The 22,936-nt window shown below is 39.1% G+C and overlaps 1 protein-coding gene across 1 annotated transcript in view; it reads left to right on the top strand.

Moving 5' to 3' along the window:
* The window catches only part of LOC128884636 (sodium/hydrogen exchanger 9B2), a 96,266-nt gene that overhangs the window by 721 nt on the left and 72,609 nt on the right, over positions 1-22,936 (top strand). The window lies entirely within an intron of this gene.

Here is a 22,936-nt window from a genome sequence, read left to right as displayed (position 1 = left end):
AGTTTCTATTCTTTTCAATGTCAATCAATCAAAGAACCGTAAGAACAGGCGTATAATTTACATAATAAGTGAAACTATACGACAGCTATATCTGGTAGTATAATTTTATGAATGTTATTAGCGTTATTTTATGATATCGCAAAATAGTTTCTAAAAATATTCTGCGACATTGCGAATCGAAATAAGTTCGTTATTTCTTGAGAAGATTCCAAGCGAAACATTTGTTAGGAAAGTTGTTTGTTGTTTGAAAGCTATACTTTCATTTTCGGTAAGTTTAGGTGATATAAATGTAAAAGAAAATTTCTTCAAGAGCCTTTCGATTGGTTCCGCACGTTCTTAATGCGTTACCAGGTGATCCGAGCAGAATTTCCGAATGTAGTTGTCGAATCTGGTCCACGTGCCTGGATCGTGGTATACCTATGCAGCATGAGCTCGCTATTCCAATCGCGTCACGTCTCCAGTTCCCGAAACGATACTCCAAGTTCGTGTTATACCGACGAGCACTTTGCTTTCAATAAATTCGGCTCGCTACGAGCTTTGGTACACATCGATGTAATACGATCTCAGTGCGCGTGGGTCTAATTATACACTTTGTACTGTGCTTTATCCGATACTTTCCGTACACGTGTACTTCATTTCTCTATTCGTATGCGTTTGGTGCGAAACTTGATTAAAGTCTAAACTAAAGTTGAAATTTGCAATTAATGCTTATTTCGTCTGAAACAGATCCTCGCAAATGATTTTTTATCTCCGCAACTATCAGTTCCCGTGACTTTTTTTTATATATATATCGTTTTCATCAAGAATGATTGTCAAATTCAATTTTTCTCCGAGCACCTAAATACAGTCTGTCGAGAACCATGCGATATTTGCAAGCAAATTTACGCGGAGTCAGGCACTTGACTAAAGTTCTATTCACCAGCGAACGTGCAACAGACATCGTTGTTATACTGAGAGCATAATGGAAGAGAGGCCACGATACCTTCGGACTAACTTGGTTATTAGACGGAAAATCAATTAGAAATTAGTTATCAATCAACAGTCAAGTGGGAAACACTAGGGGCATTTTGGTCTGCGATCTCTTAAGCAATCGGTCTTCCGGTCAATGTGTTGAGAGCTGAGGATTCCAAGATTGAATCACAAGTAATTGGGTTCCATCACGTTTCTGTGAATTGATACTTAGAATGGGATATATATAAAGGTTTTTTTTAACTTTGTAAGCTTATATGACACCAAGTGCAAGATTAAAACATGTTTAGATTTGTAATTGCAACCTCCTTAATTTCTGTATATTAACAGATTAATACAATATAATTTCGAATACACTTTTCAATGAAATTTAGTTGAATAGAATTTTGTTGGTGGATGGATGTTTATCGAAGGCATTAGAAGGTTTACGTTTCTAATACCCTTTGTACGTGCTCGATAATGACTCCGACTAGCTCTATTGTTTTGTGATTTCCACCGTGTGGTCGTTTCGTGGTTCATGCCTCTGGAAACGCAGCGCCCGGAAATTGTCTCTTTCAGAGTACAGACCCATCCTCGTATTACACTCTAACAGGCTATATACACCACGACGGTCATTTAAATAGTGATTCCGCGCGGGACACTGAAAGCAATCGAATTCCTCCCTAAAGGATGCCAATGACGCGTCCCTGGGTTTCCTCTTTCGAGCGAGCCAGCAATCTCGCAGCAGTGCTTTAAACTTTGTTATATAAATTCTAGCTACGCGTACAAATATTCATAAAAATTATTATTTTGATCTAGTAAGTTCAGGGTATAAGCAAACAAAAAGATTAAATCCAAAGCGTACAAATTAATTACAATCCGCTGTGAGTAAATTATGAATAACTACCCAAATTCGTGTAACGATATTCGGTAACGATTTAAGGATCTCGATGCAATTGTCCAGGGATCGAAACGTGAGTGAAACGATATTTAACTGACGTCGACGACAATACTGGTTGAAGATAACTTTGTAGCCTTGATTAAATTATCATGGAAACTAGGGGCACAATGGTACCGATGCCCACCGTGAACAATTGGCCTGCATTAACCGTTCAGATTGCGTTCCGAATTTGCGAGTCAAGAAGTCCGGAATTGGAGTCGATTTGGCGGCGATTCAGTCCACCGGGGCGTCGAAATCGATAATTGTTTGGCAGTCACGTATCGCGCCGTTTTAAAATTCGATTTCCACGAATTTACGGGTTATCGATTGTGTATTGCGCGGATTTTCCGTTTAATCGGGTAAACGAATGCGAATGCAGTGGAACGATACGGAGCATTTTTAGTTTGGACAGGCGAATTCTCTGAAGCAATTACAGGGTGTTCATCGGAAACAATACTATCGTTGCGAATTTGTAAAAGGGGAACGAGCTTTTTTCCAGTTTATCGGTGTCAACGATGAAAGTTGTGGGGGAGACTGGTGTCAAAAGTGGCAAGTTCGATACCAATTTTTTTTGGTTCCGATATACACGGTAAAATTGTCACAAAAATGTTTTTAGTAAAATTCGATATCGTAGTTGCTTTCTACATTTTTATTTCACAAATATCCTCCGAAGCGAAACGCAGCTGTTCCATTAAAGAATTTGAAAACGAGCAAACAATTAAGAAACTAATTAATGCACTTCACGGCAGTGTTGGCACCGTGCACAAAGACATAACGAGTAACTTAACGTTATGAAGTTAGACGATTCTGTTTACCGCGTGATGTACAGAGCTTTACGTACAGCTTATGTAATAATACGCAAAATTTTACCGAGTGATATTACATCTCCAAAGTTACTAGGAGAAACTGCTAACTTCCTTTGGAAGGACGAGGGATTTTCTCAAGCTTCGTAGAGACTACAAATTACTCGCCAAATTACTCCGGAAGATACATACGTCTTTGAGCCATCTTTCGTATTTCTATGTCGTATTTTAGACACTTGCAAATTCTACATAATTTTTGAACCATCAAAATGTTGGATAATTTTATCTGTACATTCGTCTTACTTATTTGTCAATTTTATTCACCAAGCAAAGACAGGAAAGAAACACAGATTCGAACAGTTTCACTGGTGTTCAATTGTGCTTCGTACGACTAAGAATTCATCAGTGCATTAGCCTAACAAAGTGTGACGCGAAACGATCGCGTAAACCAAGCATGGAATTCCAGAGAATTCGGACCTAGAGCGTCGATATTGGCAGAGACCAAGGGCGCTCAGAGACACAGACGAGGTAGCTAGGAGGGTAGCTAGCCATTTGTCACCCTAATGCCCGACGAGGAGGGGTTGAGTTGGATTCTGTCGCAAGGGCATTTGAATCGGATATATCCGTATTTCCGATATGGGTCTATGGGTATTCGTGACGTGGTGAGTTCTCACCTCGCGTGTACATTCCTCAGCTATCCTGATAGAACAGGGCCACCAGGGTCTTACGGATGAAGAATATCCGGTGAAATATCATGGAGAATCATCAACTGCGACGCAAGCTCTCTCCAGGGTTAAAAATTGAATTTCGTATTAGGATTGGAACCTTTGACTTCGACCCTTCTTTCAGAGGAAGGAAACGCTGGTGAATCGATCAAATTCGCCTCGGGGACGATCAGGCTTTCTTCTGGCCAATAAGTTAACTAGATTTTATAGATTTGCGTATTAATAATAATTTGGTAATATTCTCTATTTTGTTGTCGCAACAGTCGTGTTCTCCGGTTTCACTTGTCAGTGATGTTTCTGTTCGAGTGGATGTGAAAATTCCATTGACGTTTGAGTGGCGGAAGAATTGATCGTGTTGAATACAAATTCTCTTTTTCTAAACGTTTATGAGTAGCATCGTGTCGATGAACGCGTAGCAATCCATTCAAAGAATGTTCTGGACCGTGAAATGTTCGTTTCACATCGAGAGATGTCGTTTGATGTAGCAAGTCATTACGGTATTCAAATTCTTTAGTAAAACAGCCAGTAATCTAAGTTTCAGTATAACTGGAACTTTTTCCTTCTAATATTGACTTCCTAACTCGATGACCGTAAATTTTCTTTCGGTTTCTCGATGAAAACTCGTTAAATTTCTTTTTCAGACGGACGCAAAATCTGATTACATTCTAACGAACTGTATTCGCGCGTGGAGTCTTTTTAGTTTTCTCTTTGGAGCATTTAATCTCGAAGACGTGCAATATCTAGTTCTTACTACGAACTCAATTTTTTTACGGAGCATCGCAAAGATCAAAATGTTAAAAATTCATCCAAGTAAGTATTTCTTTAACAAAAATGTTCAGGGTAGTTTCACATTATGTATACAAGATTGTATTAAATTAACACTTTTACAATTTAGAAATGTTTAAAATTAAATTTGGTGGAAATATTCTAGAGACAAGTAACAAGAATATCGAGTCTATTTTTTGACCATAAAAAGAAAAAAGTGCACCCCTAAAATCTCAAACTCAGCTTCCCATTTAAGTTAACAGAAGCTCGGCTATCTCTGTCTCATTTCCACGAAACCAGTTTTCCTGGAATTTTTAGGTCCGTATCATTCGCATGTTCTTTCCCCTGGACCTCATAAACAGATAGTTTTAATTATGCCTAGAAATATCTGGTGTCCGCAGTTGGGTCTCGAATTAATTATCTAAATTCTCCATAAAGTAGCCTTGTTAACCCTTGTTTCAAGCCTGCTATACTGTACAATGTGCATGCTTTTCGTTCGTGCAACAAAAAGTTACAAAAACAAAACGGAAATATATAAAAGTATAAAGAAATATATTAATAAAAATGAAATACGAAAAATCGAGGAACATTGCTGAAATTATTAAAATTTCCATATACATTGCACTCATTGCTTTCGGTTACATTTACCGAGACTCAAATAACTCGAGCCAAGCGAAGAAATATTTGTTCACCTCGAGAGAAAAATTCATTCGCTTTCCTCGCGAATGTTATTCGTATCCGAGAGAAGGGAGAATCGTCTACGTATCGTTAGCAAGATTCCGTGAAACGGGTCCTCCCCTCTGTCCAGAACAGTTCCCTCACATTTTCTCCGCGCGAGTCCAAGTTTCCCTCGTGTGCGTGGGCTTCCTCTCCCTTTAACCGTGTCTCCACTTTAAAGTGGACACTTGTGCTCCCTCTGCGACGACACGGATATCGGAAACTTATCCGGGGACTTCGGCCGGCGCACGTTTCGCGGAATAAAATCAAAGGGAAGCATACTTTGCGATACGAACTTGGAAGTTTAATTAACTGACGAGTCCCATCCCATTTCGCACTTTCGTTGAGTTTAACGAACCATGACTCCCAAGTTTTGAGACGGTTTCGCTGTGCCGAGTTTCCAAACACGTTTGAACCCAAAAATATTTGCGTGGGACGTCAAGTTTATGGGGATTCAGAGAAAGGGATTAGGATGAACATTGCGGTTGAAAAATATCGGGTCACCGGCGCAAAATATGTCTACTTTCATTATGTTAAACTCGCGATATCTGCGTCTGAGGTAAAAGTATTTCCACCGACACCGGATGATTGAAACGTTATTCCACTCTTGTATTTCTGCAATAACCGCATTTTGCTCATAACAGGGAAGGGAATGCGTTGGCCCAGTCCCGTGCAAACGGTACACGGAAAATTGCTGGCTGGTTGAATAAACCGGAAAGGATTTCGAAGCCTGTGCTCGGAATATATTTTATATCTTGAAAGAGAACCGTGAAAAATATTTAAATGAGAGCCTTGACTCGCGATAAATCTCGCGCGGTAAGATGGAGCCGCATAGAAGCGCGAACGCTTTTTTCCCTCTGTGCTATTCTTCGCTCGCCTAATATAAATTTCAAACTGATTTCTTTTCGACGGTGCGCCAGTAGGAGACGTTTTAATGTATGCAGTCAATTAGGTCGGGACCAGCGAAGATAAAAGATCGTTGGCTAGTTTGCTAAAAGTAATTGGGAATATTTCACTGTCTCCAGTGGAATTATATCGTGTTTATAAAAATACTATTTCAATCAGCCTGGTTTCGTAACGAAGAGGCTCACAAAAATATTTGTTTCATAATCTTTAATTCGAATAGGACCAAAAGAAATAGTCTATCATCAGCTCGCAATAAATATTTTGCATTCAATATTTTTCGATACGTTATTTCCTCGTAGATCTCGAGCCGCCTAAGAAATATAGTTGTACATTTTTTAACCTGATACACTCCGCGTTAGTTTTCCCCTCTAGTTTTCAGTTACTTTATACTGTGAAAAATACCCTTCGCGAGAAATTAAGTTAAGCGGAAAGAGCGAAGTTAAGCTGCGCTTAAAAATTTAAATTACAAATTTCACTCGCCCTGTGCTTGGAATTTTACGTAAACTCGATTTGCGTAAGAACGCTTGACGCGCGCAAACATAAAAAAACCCACGAAGAAATACCATGTATTTAAGCATCGAGTAATTATGCAGCCTGTTAATGGATGTTTTCAGAGACTCGCGATTGTAGGTGCTCTACCGCCGATTAAGGAGATGTTATGCTAAATTCGGATGGAAAGAGCGATTTTCTTTTTCTTTTTTAGAATTTTCTTAAAATACGTTATCCGAAAGTTTAATATGTATCTCATTAAATTACAGTACATGTACTGTAACTATTTATTCTTATTCTGTTGTAATTTTTTCTTTGTAAAAAGGGAAAATAGGAAGGCTTCAATTTTTGCTGTAAAATAACAGAATCGATTCACGGCTCGATGGTTTGCAGGCTTGGGGCTGATCGTGCCGTGTTTAAAATTTCTGATGAAATATATCATTCGGTTGGCTTGAAGCAGTGAGATACGCGCTGAACGCTCCGCGGAATTTTATCAACTCCGCGAGCGGAGGACAGCGAGAGTTTGCTTGCTTGTAATGATTTAGTGGATAGTATTCAATAATACTACAACCGTAACTTGATACGTTACGTGAGCGAGAAATCGTTTAGAACATTTTGAATAAATTTCGAGACCGGGCGAAATTGTACTCGGCTCCTGAAATCAATTTATGTTTCGCGCGACGAGCGTTTCAGTTTAATACATTCATTATAAAAGTGAACTCGTTCAAGCTAGAACATCGCCCACTTGATATTTTTCGATTTTGGCTCGCTGATGAATTGTTCAAAGGGGTTGAAACTACCCTTGAAGTTGTACGAAATTATAAATTTATTTAAAGAATTTTAATATTAATGGAGACAGCAAAGAATAGTATGACTTTTTATGTGCCCACACAAGATTCGAATGAAATTTTTACTATGTTATGGGTGGTACCATTGTAGTCAACGAGATCGTATTTTTATGAATATTTGATTGGTTTCAGTGGCACCACCTGTGACGCAGTGAAATTTTTATTCGGACTTCGTCGTTGCTCGTCGCAACCGAGCCTCTTTGTTATTTAGCGTTTTGTTCTATCTCCGCTAGTTTTTTTTTTTTTTTATATTTGAACTAGATATTTCAGCAATAATACAATATAAAATAACAACAACAAAACGTTACAGTATGTTTTCTTTTAGAAATTCCGTATCTGAATCCGTGTAAATATGGATTTGCATAAACAACCGCAGTTTAAATATTGCATTTCATCGAATGAAAGTTTCGTTCACGATAAAACACGGCAAACCAATGAAGCGAAATATCTTTACCTATCCGTATCTTCGCTTTAAAATTGTGCAGTGGTATTTTCATATCATCCGTTGCGTGTTTGGAATGAGAAGTGGCAGCTCGATCAGCTTTAAAAAGCAATCATTTTTGTAAATAAATATTCATAACCGGGTGAAATAAAGTGGTCGATTGGTAAGTTTCAATCTATGGCCATGTGATATCGGCTTTTCCCCGAAATCTGATAAAACGTTACCGCTTCGCAGTTGCACCGTTCACAGGCTATTATCGATAATTTCCGCGAGGTAAAAAATACGGAATTTCTCGTGATTAATTGCTACACGGTAACGAGACTCTGGTTACTACTTAGAAGAACGGATGAAAACAACATAACGAGGGTTTATATTTGTATTTTAGAACGATGAATCAACAATCTCGATTGTAGGGACATATATCTCATCATGATATCTTACCAAGAGAGTAAAATTAATAAGGAAATTACGTTGATTGGTTTGTAGAGAAAATTAATATGAACATAGGTGAAGTTTAATGTAAATTAAATTTAATATAATTTTACTATAAATTAGAAAGTGCTGTTCAAATACATTACATAATGTATTTTAGTTCTCTGTTAAGGACCTAATACGAGAGGTCGCCTCGTCTAAATGAATTTCACCCAAGCATGTTCCGAAAATACCATTTTTATGTCCGAATGCACTTAAGGATCCACTGAATGGAACTGCATTTTGTGTTTTTCTCCGTCTGTAGACTGCAGTGCTTCTGGCATGAGCCCTTGTTATAAAAATACATGCAATACTAGAAAAGTGAAATCATCTTTCGTAGATAAAATGCAACATCGGCTTTTTACACGGTGCCACCCTTTTTTTTTACATTTTTAATTACATTCTCATACTTTCGAATGTTGTCTTTGAATGTCCTTCGAGTTATACAAGAATTCGTAAAAATCATTGAGGCCGTGTTTACGTTTCAGTCAATAAACCCGAAAGGACCGCGTACAGACCGTATTCACGGGACAGAATGCACTCTTGACCTACAACGAACAATCACCAGTTCGAATTGATAATCGCTAGCCGCAATTATTGAGTATCGGCTTTAATTATTAATAGTAACGAAAACAAATTATACGCACGGTTGAGCATCAAATTCGCAATCAGTGCGGTTCCCACAAATTGTGGCGATGAAATCGCTCGATCACAGCCCTGGGATCTCGTTTCGTATAAATTTCCTATTCGTCATCCCCTCCCCCCCCACGCTCGTGCGGCCTCCTCAAAGGAATCGAACGAAAATTCCGCTGATACGCGAGAAACCACAGATTGCAAAACTTTTTTTCCTACTCCTTGTTATCTCGAGAAAGACACGAAAAATTGCACATTAGGGGGAGTAAGCTCGCTATCCATCCTCGTTTCTCGTTCCTCGTTGAGCTCGTGCCGCATCAGAAACGGCGTATCAATGATTTATCTCTAACCTATTTGGAGTTTACAATCATAGCGGCGTGTCGTAAGCGACGTGTTGCACTTTAATTCGAATATGTTATCAGATGAAACGTTAGCGACGCATGTGAAACCATACAATTCGATATTTTGTATATCGTATCCGCAGTCCATTCCGTAATATTGAAATTGAAGTTCCCCGTGGCCCGGGATCGCGATGGGAACGAAATGAAAAATAGCTTTAACGCGGTTGGACATTTTCCGCATTCCGTGGTTTTTCACGCATCTACAAAAATATATGAATAATTCCCGCTAGAATTTGAATTCATCGTAAGTGGACTGAATTTAAAAAGAATATCGATGAAAATACAATTTGCCAATGTTCCGTGTCTTTTTCATTTATATCGAGCAATTTATGTGCAATTTCAACAAAGTAACAGACTCTCGAACAGAGGGCCGAGTAAATATTAGTACAATTAAACAAACAGCGAAATCAATTTTTTTAGTACCGTAATCAAAGTGAAATGGACGAGATACAAATTTCATAGGAAATTCTGTTCGTACAATATTTACTTGCATCCTATTTTTTAAACTGACGTTATATTCGATTCTGTATTTTAAATCCCGATAAAAAATGATGGCAGTTTATAGGAAGTTCCCTCATCGAAACTCAGAAATTGTTAGAGCATTTCGTTGTGTAATTATTCATTGTGGCCTTAGCTCCGTCCCGGCGTAAATATCAATGAAAGTGCGTGGAAGATTATCCGAAAATTAAAATTAATGGTCGGTATTTGCATTTTCATGCCGATGCCGGTGTGAAAGTTTACCCGCAGGAGAAGCGAACGCGAAGGGAGCTTTCAAAGGTTTATCAATTTTTTGCGTCGGACGTTCTACACGGTAACACTTTTTGCGGGCGTGAACGTTTTTTGAACATATTGCTACAGCCGTTTGGGGTTACCATCAATTTATAACGTCTGAATAAATTAAGGATGAACGTGCATCACGATCAAGTTCGAACAAAATATTGTAACTGTATTCATTTTTAGAGTGATCGTTACAGTTTTGTTAATTCGAAAAATAAACAATTTTGCATGTTCTTCGGGTTTGTTTTTACGTAAAAAATATCTACAAATGTCTACGGTATAATTTTAACGAAAAAAATATTGATCACACAGATACCTGTAATTTATATTTGACACAGAATTATTTTCTCAAACTGTAAAATTAGTTACGCCACTTAACACGATATAAAATTAGCACAAATTCAAACTCGACAAAATGATCGTAACAATGTTGCCGTTCAATTACGTCATTTGACACGAGCATGAAACGAGTGTGATTTTAGGCGTAGAGATTTTCACGAATCGCACTGATCGCATCCGTCGAAGTGGGGAAGGAATTCGTGCTGGAACGATGATTTGTTCGCGTCAGAGATTTCGTACGATCCTTACTGCGTTCGCAAGTAGCCTCCGTCAGTGTCAATTAGCCGTCATTATCGTGGCTTGAGCGTAACTCGCAGGAAGGAGAGAACTCGAGACACGCATCGACGAAGGAAGGAAGGAATGACGTTCGAGCCAAGTGTAACCGAGATTCTCCTCATCACGAACATCTCTGGCTGCTATCATAAGAAGGTCGTCGCATAAAATCTGATAATTATCAAACGACCATCATTTGTTTTCAATCCTCCGACGCAAAATATCGATTTGCCAATGGAATTGAAGAATTAAAATTCTTTGTCAAATTTTAAATACGAAAAATAACGAAATAGTACGTAACAGATACAAGTAACTGTTAGGTAATAGTAATATCAACGAAATATCGAAGAGGAGTAAAGTTCTCCGCCTCTCTGCTTTCGAAAGGAGAAGATAATTACAGGGAATCGGAGAGATCATATTCCGCGTGGAATAGCCGATTTCAAAATATTTCAATTAACGTATCACGGAGTTGAAATTGTTGGCCAAAGGGGTTGTCAGTGATACTAACGCGGCACTGAAACCGCGTGATAATTCACCTGTGGATATTTTGGACTTCATGCGTTGTAATTGAAACACATGCGCCGTGTATACGTGGTTTTCATATACATCGTTCCGTACAATGTCGAGGAAATTATTATCTAGCAGCTGCAACGCTGCAATAAGTCACAAACGAAATTTGAAATTCGACAATCAAATTTGAATAGTTATTGACTACAAAACTGGTTCATACAGTATGTCTGTCATCCTGAAAAATTGGATCGTTGCGATGCTACTTTTGAAATGATTAGAGATACAAGTACATTTTTTTGTTGAAAGAATTACTTTTGAACTGTTTCGTTTAAAATAACGTATTTGTGATTCTTTCCCTCATTCTAGGACGATAAATAGATTGAACTTTTATAAAACAAGTATAATGATAACCTACACGGCTGCAAAGTGTACCTCTCCATTCTTAAAGTGTTTCAAGTAACTACTTATCTGAAGAAAGAGGAAGGAGTAGAAGGAAATGCGCGAGTCGGAGAAAGTATGCGCGAGTTTCTCACCTCGCCATAACTTTTCGCTTAAGGGGTGTACAAACGAGTTTTCCATTTAATGAATTCTTCGTTAATTGCGCCACGCATTTTGTATGCACGTTTAAGTGGAAGAATATTCTGAACAAATTTACAGCTATACCGACTTGCTTATTTTTATATTACGGCTCTGGTAGTAATAACCAAACGACGATATTAAAGTCTTGGCAATCGAGCTTTTGACAAATATTAAATTTCACTGTCAGGGTTCCTTTTCAAATAAAATAGTTATTAAACATACGAGGTTTAATATTTTACATTTTGTGTACGAGTAAAGGATCGTTTATTTTAGAAATTGCAGTATCCCAAACTTTTGTGCAACAGTATGCATTCCTTGTTTCTGTACGTTGTCAGATGTTTAATTTGATACAAAGGAGAATTCCAAGGCATGTAACGTCCGCAAGGGTATTGTAAAGTGGAGTCATGAGCGAGCCGAAATTTCACTACTTAAGTTAAAATTACATGTCGTAGAACATCCTTGGTCTCATTTCCTGAATAAGTTTAACCATGTTGAAAACAGCTGCGTTGATTAAAAAATTTCTACGTAAACGGGAACGCCTCGAATTCCTTCCGTGATTGAATTCACTGTTAATTCGAGAGACTGTCTCACATTTAGTTGCTGCATAGTGACATTAACGTGGAATTACTTTTCTGTACCGCGTTCGCTGGAATTGAATGCTTGAAACATGTTTAAAATGGGTTGTCGTCGCGTGAAACAGGAATTTTTGGAGTTTTCTAATGTTTAGTTATAATACAATTAGTATACTAGAATCTCTTATAAAAAAAATGTCGTACATTTTTCTCAACATCGTATAGATTGCTACTTACAGAAATAGTACAGAATAGATTGCTATTCGCAATTGATGATGCGTGTACAGAATATTATCGCCAAACAACGATGTACGTAATTGTTCTAAAACAATGAACAGAGCGCGTGACTGCTCGTGACTACTTGTGATGATTACTCGTTAGGCCACCTGTCAAAATTACAAGTTCAAACGGTAAGGGATTCTAACTCGATCTAAGAGAAGCTGGAGTACCGATTCTATCACGTAGCGATAGTTTTTCTAATTTTGGAAAACACTAAATCTAAATGTAAAACAAATTTACATTTTTATGGAACGTCGTACAGCGAGTGACGCGACTGAGAACGAGGTGATTCTACATGCAAAAATAAATCGAAAAAGGTAGAAGAGAATTTTGTTGTGCGAGGCTTCTTTTTCGTGAAAATAAATTTTAAATATTCGTGGAATATACGTTCGCCTGGCGGTGTTTCGCCGTCACGGAATGTCTGTATTTATGAATATTGACACTGTGTGGAATATAAATTCGAGCAGGGACATTTCTCCACAAAAAGATCCATAGAGGCGAATTCAAGGTAGTTGCACCTGTAGCCAATGAAGCTTCAAAATCGTTTCCTCGTAAAAGCCTTTCACGTTAATTCCATTCTACTTAACATTTATTCTATGAATTTAACATTCATGTTATTGGTCTAAACTACATTTTCGTATGATAAAGAGCAAAAACGAGAGATCTAACCCTACCCTACCCAATAGTCCAATACTTTCCATATTTTCAATTCGGTTAAATCGTCAATTCCCCTCGTTATTTTGTCCGGAAATTCGCCCTCGCGCATTGCATCACGCGAGCGACACTGACAGGAACCAGAACTTTTTAAGATGACGGAAATCGATAGGGTCGCGTGCGTCGTAACGTTCACCCCCCAGCCATAAATTCCGAGGCACTCTATTTGTTGCACTCGTCTCGCAGTTTCCGCGAAAATTTATCGCGCGCGATCTCCTCGCGGCCGCATTTATGAATAACGCGGTGTAAATTGCGCCCAACGTTTCGCGCGCGTAACACCAACACGCCGGCAAGCGTACATTTCCACGCGGATCCGTGAATTATTGTGCGAGCTGCATTAAAGATTACTTTATCGAGAACTCTTGAGTGAACGTACGGTCCTCGCCGGGCGAAGGCTTGCGGGAAAGTTTTATACTATAAATAATAACTTCTCTAATAACCAGGGAATTTACGAGCTGGAGTGGGGAGGGTGGATCTGACGAACGCAGAGTCCACCAACGACTTTCATTCCCCTTCGGCCACTCTTGGAAAAGTGCTAACAACGGAAAATGCCGTCTGTTGGATTTCGAAAATCGTAAACTACTGTCTAGGTGCCGGCGACGGTGGAGTCGCCGGGTTCTCGGTGAATTTTTGTAAAATTTCCACCACTCGCAGCACGCGAACCGTCAGCTGGAGGTAGAACGCGAGGCATCGTACATTTCCCCTTCGAAGGAAACGACACGGTAACGGGCGTAGTCGCGTAAAGGTAAAAATAACTTGGCGTGCTTAAGGCAAGAAAGACGTTAAGGAAGTTTCTAAGGCTTTAAACGTCCTGCCTCGTTCTCCAAAATGGGTGAAAATATATTCTGGTTTTTATTCGAAACGAAATTGACGAGAGCTTCCGTGCCTTCTATTTTTCAAATAGGCTGTACGTCTTTTTATGTGTAACAGAGATGTTGGGTATATTGTTGGTTCGCACAGGTATACGCATTCATAATTTTTCTCGTCGCTTGAAAACTTTCCTTCAGAGTTTCTCCGAACGTTGCAACAGATTCGCGACCATCTCTGCCACTAGATAATTGCTCGCCCAACCAGAACTGAATTGCACGTGTTGTTTTTTTATCCCGTGATTAAGCTGAACAAGAGCTTCACCACCTCTCATCCTCTCTGCCTAATCATCTTGTCTGTTGAATAATTACAGAGCGCAACAGCTGCAACGTTAAATATCTAACGGTGCCTTTGGAGCCGCGCGAAGGTACCAACGTTACAATACTCGAAATTATCGCTAGGAATATTGCGAAACTAATTAAACGGTAGCTACGTGGATAATGTAAAATAATTTAAGCGAAAGCTCGCCCTGGCCAGCGGCGATAAATAATCGAAATGCGGATATACTGTTCGCGGATATGTAACTTTTTCGAAGAGTTAACGAAAAAATATGGTACGCCGAGAGAAAATTTAATTAACCTGCGGCTGTGCGCGGAAGATGAGCCGCTTAACGTTGAACCTTTTATATCTCTTAAATTTCGGGCAAACGGTTGGTCGTGTCCACGACGAAATGTCGCGTACCATTTTCGTTCCCTTCATTGTTCTTGTTTAAACGCTTACATGCCTCGTATATTGATACAGTTTTCCGTTTAATTATAAAAATACATTGCACGCGGTAGAATATAGTACATTTCGTGCGCTACATTTTCTACCACTTTTTCGTGAGATATATTCACATCGGTGAGAAACTTCCGCGATATTCATTAACTCTTCGTAATACTGACCTCTATAGAAAAAGTTCATTTGCGAAGGTGATAGGATGAATAAGAATGAGAATTCTCAAGTACTGCTGGTACTTCCTTGACCTAGTTAGGGTTTCCTGTTGGAAGACTACTGAAAAATTGTGAATCGGTGCCGTGGTATTATTTTTCTTACTTGGAGTGTTCACTGGTTAGGTATTCGATAGATTAAGCTCGCTAAAAATCTAAAATATGATCACGAATAAAGAATAAAGACGAATAAAGACGGTGAAACTTAACGACCCAGTCAGGACGACATGTTCCTCTCGCAATTTGCTATAGCACAGATTCATCCTGGCCACGAATAACGAACAAGTTTTTTACGAGCCTACACTTAAGCGTCGTCTAGAGTGATTCGGAGATACTTTCGGCTACACGATCGCCATAAAAGGGAAACCAGCTGGGAAACCCGACGATCAAGGAAAATCTCTGAAGTGATCCTGTAATATTTCCCTGGCTGGTTGTCCGTCTGGCGAGCGAACCGAATGATTATGGTGCGCAGAAGCTGCGCGGTATGCCGCCTATTCGCGGGTTGTCCCCGAAACCACTATACTTTCCGTCGCCGTCTGGCAGCCCTTTATCTACGAGTGATATACGAGAGCGGAGCGCGCTTTTCTCTGCGCGTTACAGCGCTCGTTGCCCCGGGCTTTTAAGCTAATTCGAGGCGCGCCAGCTGCAACTGCACCGAGCCCTTCTCGTCACCTTGCTCACACCTTTTTGCCCAATTCCAGAAACCCTGTCTGTCCCGTGGTTCCTGGTCGTTCCAGTCTGCGACCGCTGTCGTGCTCAGTTGCTTGAATCTGGAACCAGTGTTAGCACGAAACGTTCCTTGTATGTTTTACCAGGATTGGTATCGCCAAGGTATACAAAGTAAACGATTTTTTAACGATTTTATGAATGAAAATGGGGTTTGACAGTAGATAAAATGACTGCCGTTTCTTTCATTATTTGTTTTAGTTGAGTCAATCGTACGCATACAAATGTTTCATTTGTAATAACATCAATTTCGCGGCAACAATTTTCACCTTGAAGTACGTTTGGAATATTCAAGCATCGACAGGTAGCAATTTGTAGAAAGTTGCCGATTGCAAGCGCGTGCTAGCAATTAACACTTGGCGAACAGGATTTAGCACTGTACACAAATACCTCGATCTGTCACGTATTCGACTATTCGTTCACACATGTTTGTTCGCCAAATATGAAATGTAGAGGATATACAAAAACGTCGATATCTGACGTAAAACGTTCAAGGTGGTTCCTAACTTTGTACAGTGATCGAATTTCAGAAACATTCAGTATGAATCCTAATTTATTATTCGATACAGTGTATTGAGCTACATGTGAAGCAGAAGTGAATTTGAAATATTCACCCTCTCGTTGTATAAAATTCATAGACAATTTTTGCAGAAAGGTAAAAATTTAAAATTCTGTAATATTTGAAGACAGGTTGTTGGAGATAAAATTATTTTTTACATTTGCACACCTTTGCTGCAACAATGTACACATATTTTCTCTTTAAAACTCGAAATTCTCGGAAAATAATTAAACTGAATACATAGAAAGGGATACTATAAGAGAAAATTATATTTAAGCTTCGTTACATTTATCGTGGTATCGGTTGAAATAATATCGAAGAAAAACAACAAAATTAATTCCATAGATATATTTCGAAAACACAATAGTTTCGACCTCTTGAAACTCCCTGCGTCAGAAAAGTACTTTTTGAGAGATGTCACGTTAAAAATGTCTAGCTTCAAGGGAGTTCGAACTATCGATTATTGAGGATCAGTCGACAGCTGCATGCAGTTAAAAAAAATTTTTGATTGACTCCCTTCGTGTGCAGATTCGCTTCAATTTCAATCTCAGAGATGAGTTGTTCAGCGTGAAAGCTTGTTAGTAACAGCTGCGTTGTGAGATGCTCACCTATTAACGACGTTAGCAACCTCGACGTATAGTCTTCAATTTTCGAAACTTACCGTCCAATTTGCCAGCAAAGCAACAATTGCACCGTACATATGATGCAGATAAAATTAATAATAGGATAGGTATCGTATTTGAATAAAGAATTTTATATCGAGAAAGTTATAAGCTGAATATGCTTTCTAGGAGGAAATTCAGATATTTCATCGAATAGACGGTTATCAGCGATCCATGCGAATTATTTGGATCTACTTCCACGTTAAATTCTCGGATGCAAACGACTTTCGTGATCCTACTTGAGACGGGGAAATGAGGGATTCAAGATTCGCTAACAAGACTTCTTTTAGTGCACTTGCGCGGCTTCCTTCGGGACAAAGACAATGACCATCTTAAAGATCGACGATGACGCGATAAAGAATTCAAAGTCACGTTTACAATTAAAATACCACGGATGACGATGCCTGAAAATAAACTACGAGTCGTTTACGTCTCGTGCTGAAATGTCCACTCAATACTCGGATGTTTAAGATGCAAATTAATATTTGCGTTTCAAATATATTCATTCTCGGGTAGAGAGCGATAATTTTAATATTTCTATAGAATTGTAATATTTGTTGTTTATATTTTACATTACCGAATGTTTGAAAATAGCATCCAAAGATTTCATCAAAATACTATATGGTAATTGTGCCAGAAAAATAGAAATATTTCTTTATCACAGAAGAGTGCAAATTTGGAATATATTTGGAAAAATTTAATGTGGATACGTATTACCCAAATGTTTTAAGGGGTTATCGTACCGCAAGATTCGCACATTAATCATGCTCGATTTGACAAGACTATCGTACTTTTTGGAGCACCACGATCCATCAAAATTTATTTCTACATACATGCTGATCCTTCGAGATAATCTCCGCACATAACTTGCGAATACACGACTCGAGGAGCTCGGACAAATTATTTCGGTATGACTGGCTTTTGCTCTAAGTCTTCAAACGTGACGAGACTTTTGTCATCTTAGGGGTGGGACTCGTTCGATCTTGAATGAAAAGAGGATGAAATGCTAGCTGACTGTATCCTAAATGTATCCTTTGCGTGTATCTATGTATATGTAGAGAATCAAAGAAATATCTGTATAGATATTAATTTTAATTGCATCTCGAAGTTTCAGATTGTTATTCCAATGTATTTTGATAAAGTAATATTCCCGTTAACTTTCTATAGACAAATAATATATACGCCCTTTGCAGCCAAATGGTTAATGATGATAAAATGATACAAATGAGACTGCACCGTAATAATTAATTTCTCAAATATCAAGTTACTTTCCTCTGCGAATCATTAATTCAGCTCAATTATTGTTATTATTATTGTACTCGTTACATTCATTGGATGCCTTTAAATATTGCAAATTCATCATAAAATACGGAAAATGTATCGGATTTTATTCTCACAAAGTTATTGCACTAATTATGTTTTACGTTCGGACTGTTTGAATTTTATCTTTCACGACTTTTGAATTTTATCACTACCTTTTCTTTTATCTTTCACGACTTTTGATTTGTAATTAAACGGGTATTAAGCTTGACGCGGTTTGTAGGTATTGATCTGGTAGACGAATGGCTCGAATAAATTAAAAATTAAATTGTAGGTACGGTGAGAAATAATTAAACTTTTCGTTTGGTTACAGAGCAAACGTTGAACAAAGCTGTCGTGGTAAATGAGTTTTGTGTTGAATTATTTATAGTTGTATATATAATATTAATAATTATAATTTGAAAGTATTTCCGAAGAAATTAGAAAAAAACATATTCTGTTTAATAATTTAAAAAATATAAGACAACGTATATTTAAAAAGAAACGAGATAATTCTTAAATTTAACTATGATACAGGTGAATATTTCCATGTTTTTTCTACTACGATGCTCGTCCTCAATTCGCGTTTTTCCTACAGACTCTAACTCATCCCATAAGCACGCAACACGCACACATGTCTCTCAGTCTTTTTCCACATGGTTAAGCAGATAGACCTATAACGCAATTTAACCCCCAACTGGTAGGTTCGAACACTTGTTATATAACAGGTGGGGTAGGGTCAGCTTGACCCCGATCAAAAATGTAGGCGTAACGTACAGTTTACCTAACCAAGTATGCGACGATAGATAACGTGATTTCTGGACCAATTCAGGATGTAACCATTTCTCAATTTTTCTCCAAGATATTTTAATAAACAGAACATAAGCTTGCATGCAACAATCGTAGAAATCTTAAATAACACCGAGTCCTTAAACTGTCTCGGTCAGCATCAGTCGTCGGATTATATGATTCGCGAAATTTTGCTGTGCTTTTACGAAGGTCTAATTAAAATCCGAGTTCAGCGCGTTTAAAATATTTCAGGGTGAATTATTTCTCGGCTCCGCGGCCTTACGTACATAGAATAATTCATTTCGAGCGTATGGTTAAAGTTTCACGTGAATAACGACGCGGATCGCGGAGATATTGAAAATTATGCAAGTTAGTCCAAATAGAGCAACGATCGATCCAACGCTTCACGGTTTTCGCAACGCCGCAGGTGCATGACACAACGTTCGCGTGATTTAACGGGGGTTAATTATAGGCTTAGTTCTAAGATGTTCTTGGAAGAATCAGTGTCACGTCTAGGAAGACATCGGGATCGATTAGGGGACCGAGTTGTCACTTTCTAACCAGGTTTCCTGAATTTTCCAATGTTCCAGACATCGTGCTTGCACACGACGTCCACTTTACGGGTCAATGACGGCGCGAGTAGCTAAACGTTTGGACAAAACCGGCCCAAAGCGGTTACCATAACTGAATTACGCACTGTGTCAATTCTAACATGGGTTTACGAGACGTCCGACATTATTGCGTGTGAAAGAAGTCTTTGAAACTGGAGGCTTTGGCGTGCGTTGAAATGCAAACCGCGTGCAGGATGTAAACGAGTGATTTGGGAAACTTTGAGGCTCCAACTAGTTGTTAACAGAATTATAGTTTTTTTTTTGCCATCTACCGAGGGTACTAAAATTAGTCACAATAATTCTGCAGAAATATACGAAGTGAAAATAAGTAGAAGCACAAAGTATATATGAATGAAGCATGCAAGAATCAATATTAACTAGAGATCCGTCAGTTACCTCGTTATCTGCTCGCGATACTAAAATTAATCGCGGAAACTCCATAAATACCAAGCGCAAATGCACACAACCACAAGGAATATAGAAACGGATCCGACTCGAGGTTCAGCATACGCATGTTATCAATGATTACAGTGGCAAACGTTGAAATACTTACGCGACCCACTGTGAGTGCACGTGTGCGTAAAGGGTCAGCGCTGGGGGCCGGACGAGGGACAGAAAGATAGATCAGAGAGACCAGAGAAACGTGGGAGAGGGATATTTGCAATTCCAATCCCATCTTCGACCTCGTCCGTCTCTTTCTCTCTCGCTTCCCCCCGTGAACCTCCGTATTCATCCGTTCGCGGACGATTCTCGCGTGACTGCGGCCGCTGCGGAATGCTCGATGAAGGACGGAAATTCGCGTGCTCGCGATTCGAAGCGCAACGCGGAAGATCGCCGGGGGGCCGACCTCTCGCGAACTCGGGTTTCTTTGCGACCCACCGGGTGAATTTCGGAACTTCACGTTCAACTACTCGGCGAAGGCGTGTGCATTCGGACGAGACGGCCCCCACGTTTCGACCTGGCCGACGTCGCCGGAACAAGAACTACCATCTGCTTCTGGGAAATCCAATTTCTCTCAAATATTTCTCCACGGCCGTTAACCTGCCCTCTTTCCAACCTTTTGAAAATTTCAGTTGTATATTTTGAATGCACGAGAGAGGGGAGACAGTTTCATCCGATTATAAATTTACGCATCTCTGAGTGGAGTTCTGTTTCGGGCAGAGACACAACAGTGGAAATTTGGGAATTTTGGACGTGGTTGGCAATGTTAGACACCTTTACACCCTGCGACGCCTACGAAATCATTTATTACTGTTCGGCTTATAATTCTTCCCAAAGTAGTCCCTGTATTTCTTCGAGTGGAATTACAAGTTTCTAGCGTTCGTTACTCTTAGGAAATAGAACACATCCGCCCATAGAATTCGAAACGCCTACTCGGTGTCACGCCGTGGCATCGCCGTTTTATACGAGAGCTATAAAAAAAAAAGCTATAAATCCGTAATACATACATCACCAGCGTTCGAAACGCGGAGTTTCCATCGGTTTCTGAATTTAATTATCGTTTTTACCATAAAATACACGTGGATATGCCTGGAAATGCACGCTGAATATAAAATGGAACACGCAATAAAGTGCACTTGCAGTCTCAATTATTTAAAATACTTCTATCTTACAAATTGAACATGTAGTTTCTTCGCTATTTAATTTTTTAATTTCTCTCTTTCTTCACGCGAACGTGTAGACGTGCACCGGTTTATCTATCAACCGAAGAATCATGTTGGACTTAATAGAGAATCAGAAATCACGTCCGACATGATTCACAGCAAGGGAAATGGTCCCTGGGCGAGTTATTAATTTTGCTCCGTCTGTAGAACGAGGGACTAATCATTTATAAGCAAAATAAAGCTCCAGCTGGCATCCGTTGTATCCATCATCCCCTAAAAGAGATTCGACCCTCAACAGGAACAGAGAAACGTTGGTTACATAACTGACAGGGTGGCATCAATTTAATCTCGAGTCTGAATGGATGAACGAATCACTCCTTAGTATTACCAGGAAAAATAGTCATTGTTATTTGCCATCTGGATTCGATTCACTTTTCAGTATAAATGACAATCAACGAATTCAACCCTCTGTAAACATAATTAAAGGATTGCTCATGGGTTACGTTATTGTCTAAATCAATGACACCCATTTTTATTCTCAAAAGATAAGGTGCTATTTACTTCCAATCACTTTTTGATATTCGTTCCGTTAGAAACGAACGAAAGGGTGCCCGAGCAGCCATTTTTCATTTCACGGAAGAATCAGTGTCCATGTAGCCAGCAACGCGCGTTTAATTGCCCTGCTGATTAATTAGAAATCGCCACGGTATTTTCGGTCGAAGCGTGATAGTAAATACGGCTCGACATTCCGGGAGCAGGGGTGCGCGAGAATGCCTCGGCGTTGTTTTCAGCGCGCGAAAAATTCGCGCTACGCGACGATGAATATCCACCCTAACGATGGAACCGATCCAATGACGTGCTCGTTAAAACCAATATTGTATACCAAACGCTCTGTTTAGGTGTCAAACAGGTGTCGATGTGAAATCTTGTTGGTATTGGTAAGACGTATTGACATTTCTTGCGGCAACAATACTGTTCGAGCATCATCTATCATTGAGGCCTCGACAACACTGATCTGGCTCGCCTTGTATCGTGATTGAACATTGTAGGAATTATTTTTAGTAAGTGCTTTTTAGTCAGATAATCTTGAAAATAATATATATGTAATATATCTTAATTTCACAGATATAATAAAAAAATTCTCGTTTTATTTCAAATTTTTTATATATATATATATTTTTATATGCATATCAATAAAAAATTCAAGAATCATTAAACTGCGTCTATTCCTGATCTAAACACGTTTCAGTCCCATCGCTAGGTGCATTCGAAAAATCTGAAATATTCGATTGACGGGAAATATGCGTCGGTGATCGCGAACGCGCGCAAGAATTCACGGCTAATGAAGAATGAAAATTCGCGACTTCCGCGAGCTCGAGTCGCGCTGGCATGCGAAATCATGATTAGGAGAGCGACGATTCGCGACGCGCAATGAAAAATGCCCGTTCCGCGTGACAGTGATAGGAATATATGATTCGTAAAAGGGCGCGTACGCTGGACGTGTCTCCGTGGAATCGAATTAACCCACTTGTGCCTAACGCAAAAATTTGAGACCTTGCGCGAACCAAAAATTCCCAATATTCTGAGAGATTCAATGGGAAACCTTTTGTTCTAATTTTTGAATAATATTCGAATTTTTTAACATTAAAAAGTTACTGCACCAATTATGTTTGACGTTCAGACTGATCGAGTATTATCGCTGTTCTTTTATTTTTCATAAATTGTGGCGTGCAGGTATAAGAAATGACCAGAGTATCAA

The sequence above is a fragment of the Hylaeus volcanicus genome, chromosome 1 (genome assembly GCF_026283585.1).
Source record: "Hylaeus volcanicus isolate JK05 chromosome 1, UHH_iyHylVolc1.0_haploid, whole genome shotgun sequence".
Classification (NCBI taxonomy): Eukaryota; Metazoa; Arthropoda; class Insecta; order Hymenoptera; family Colletidae; genus Hylaeus; species Hylaeus volcanicus.
This window is presented reverse-complemented; position numbering and strand designations above follow the sequence as displayed.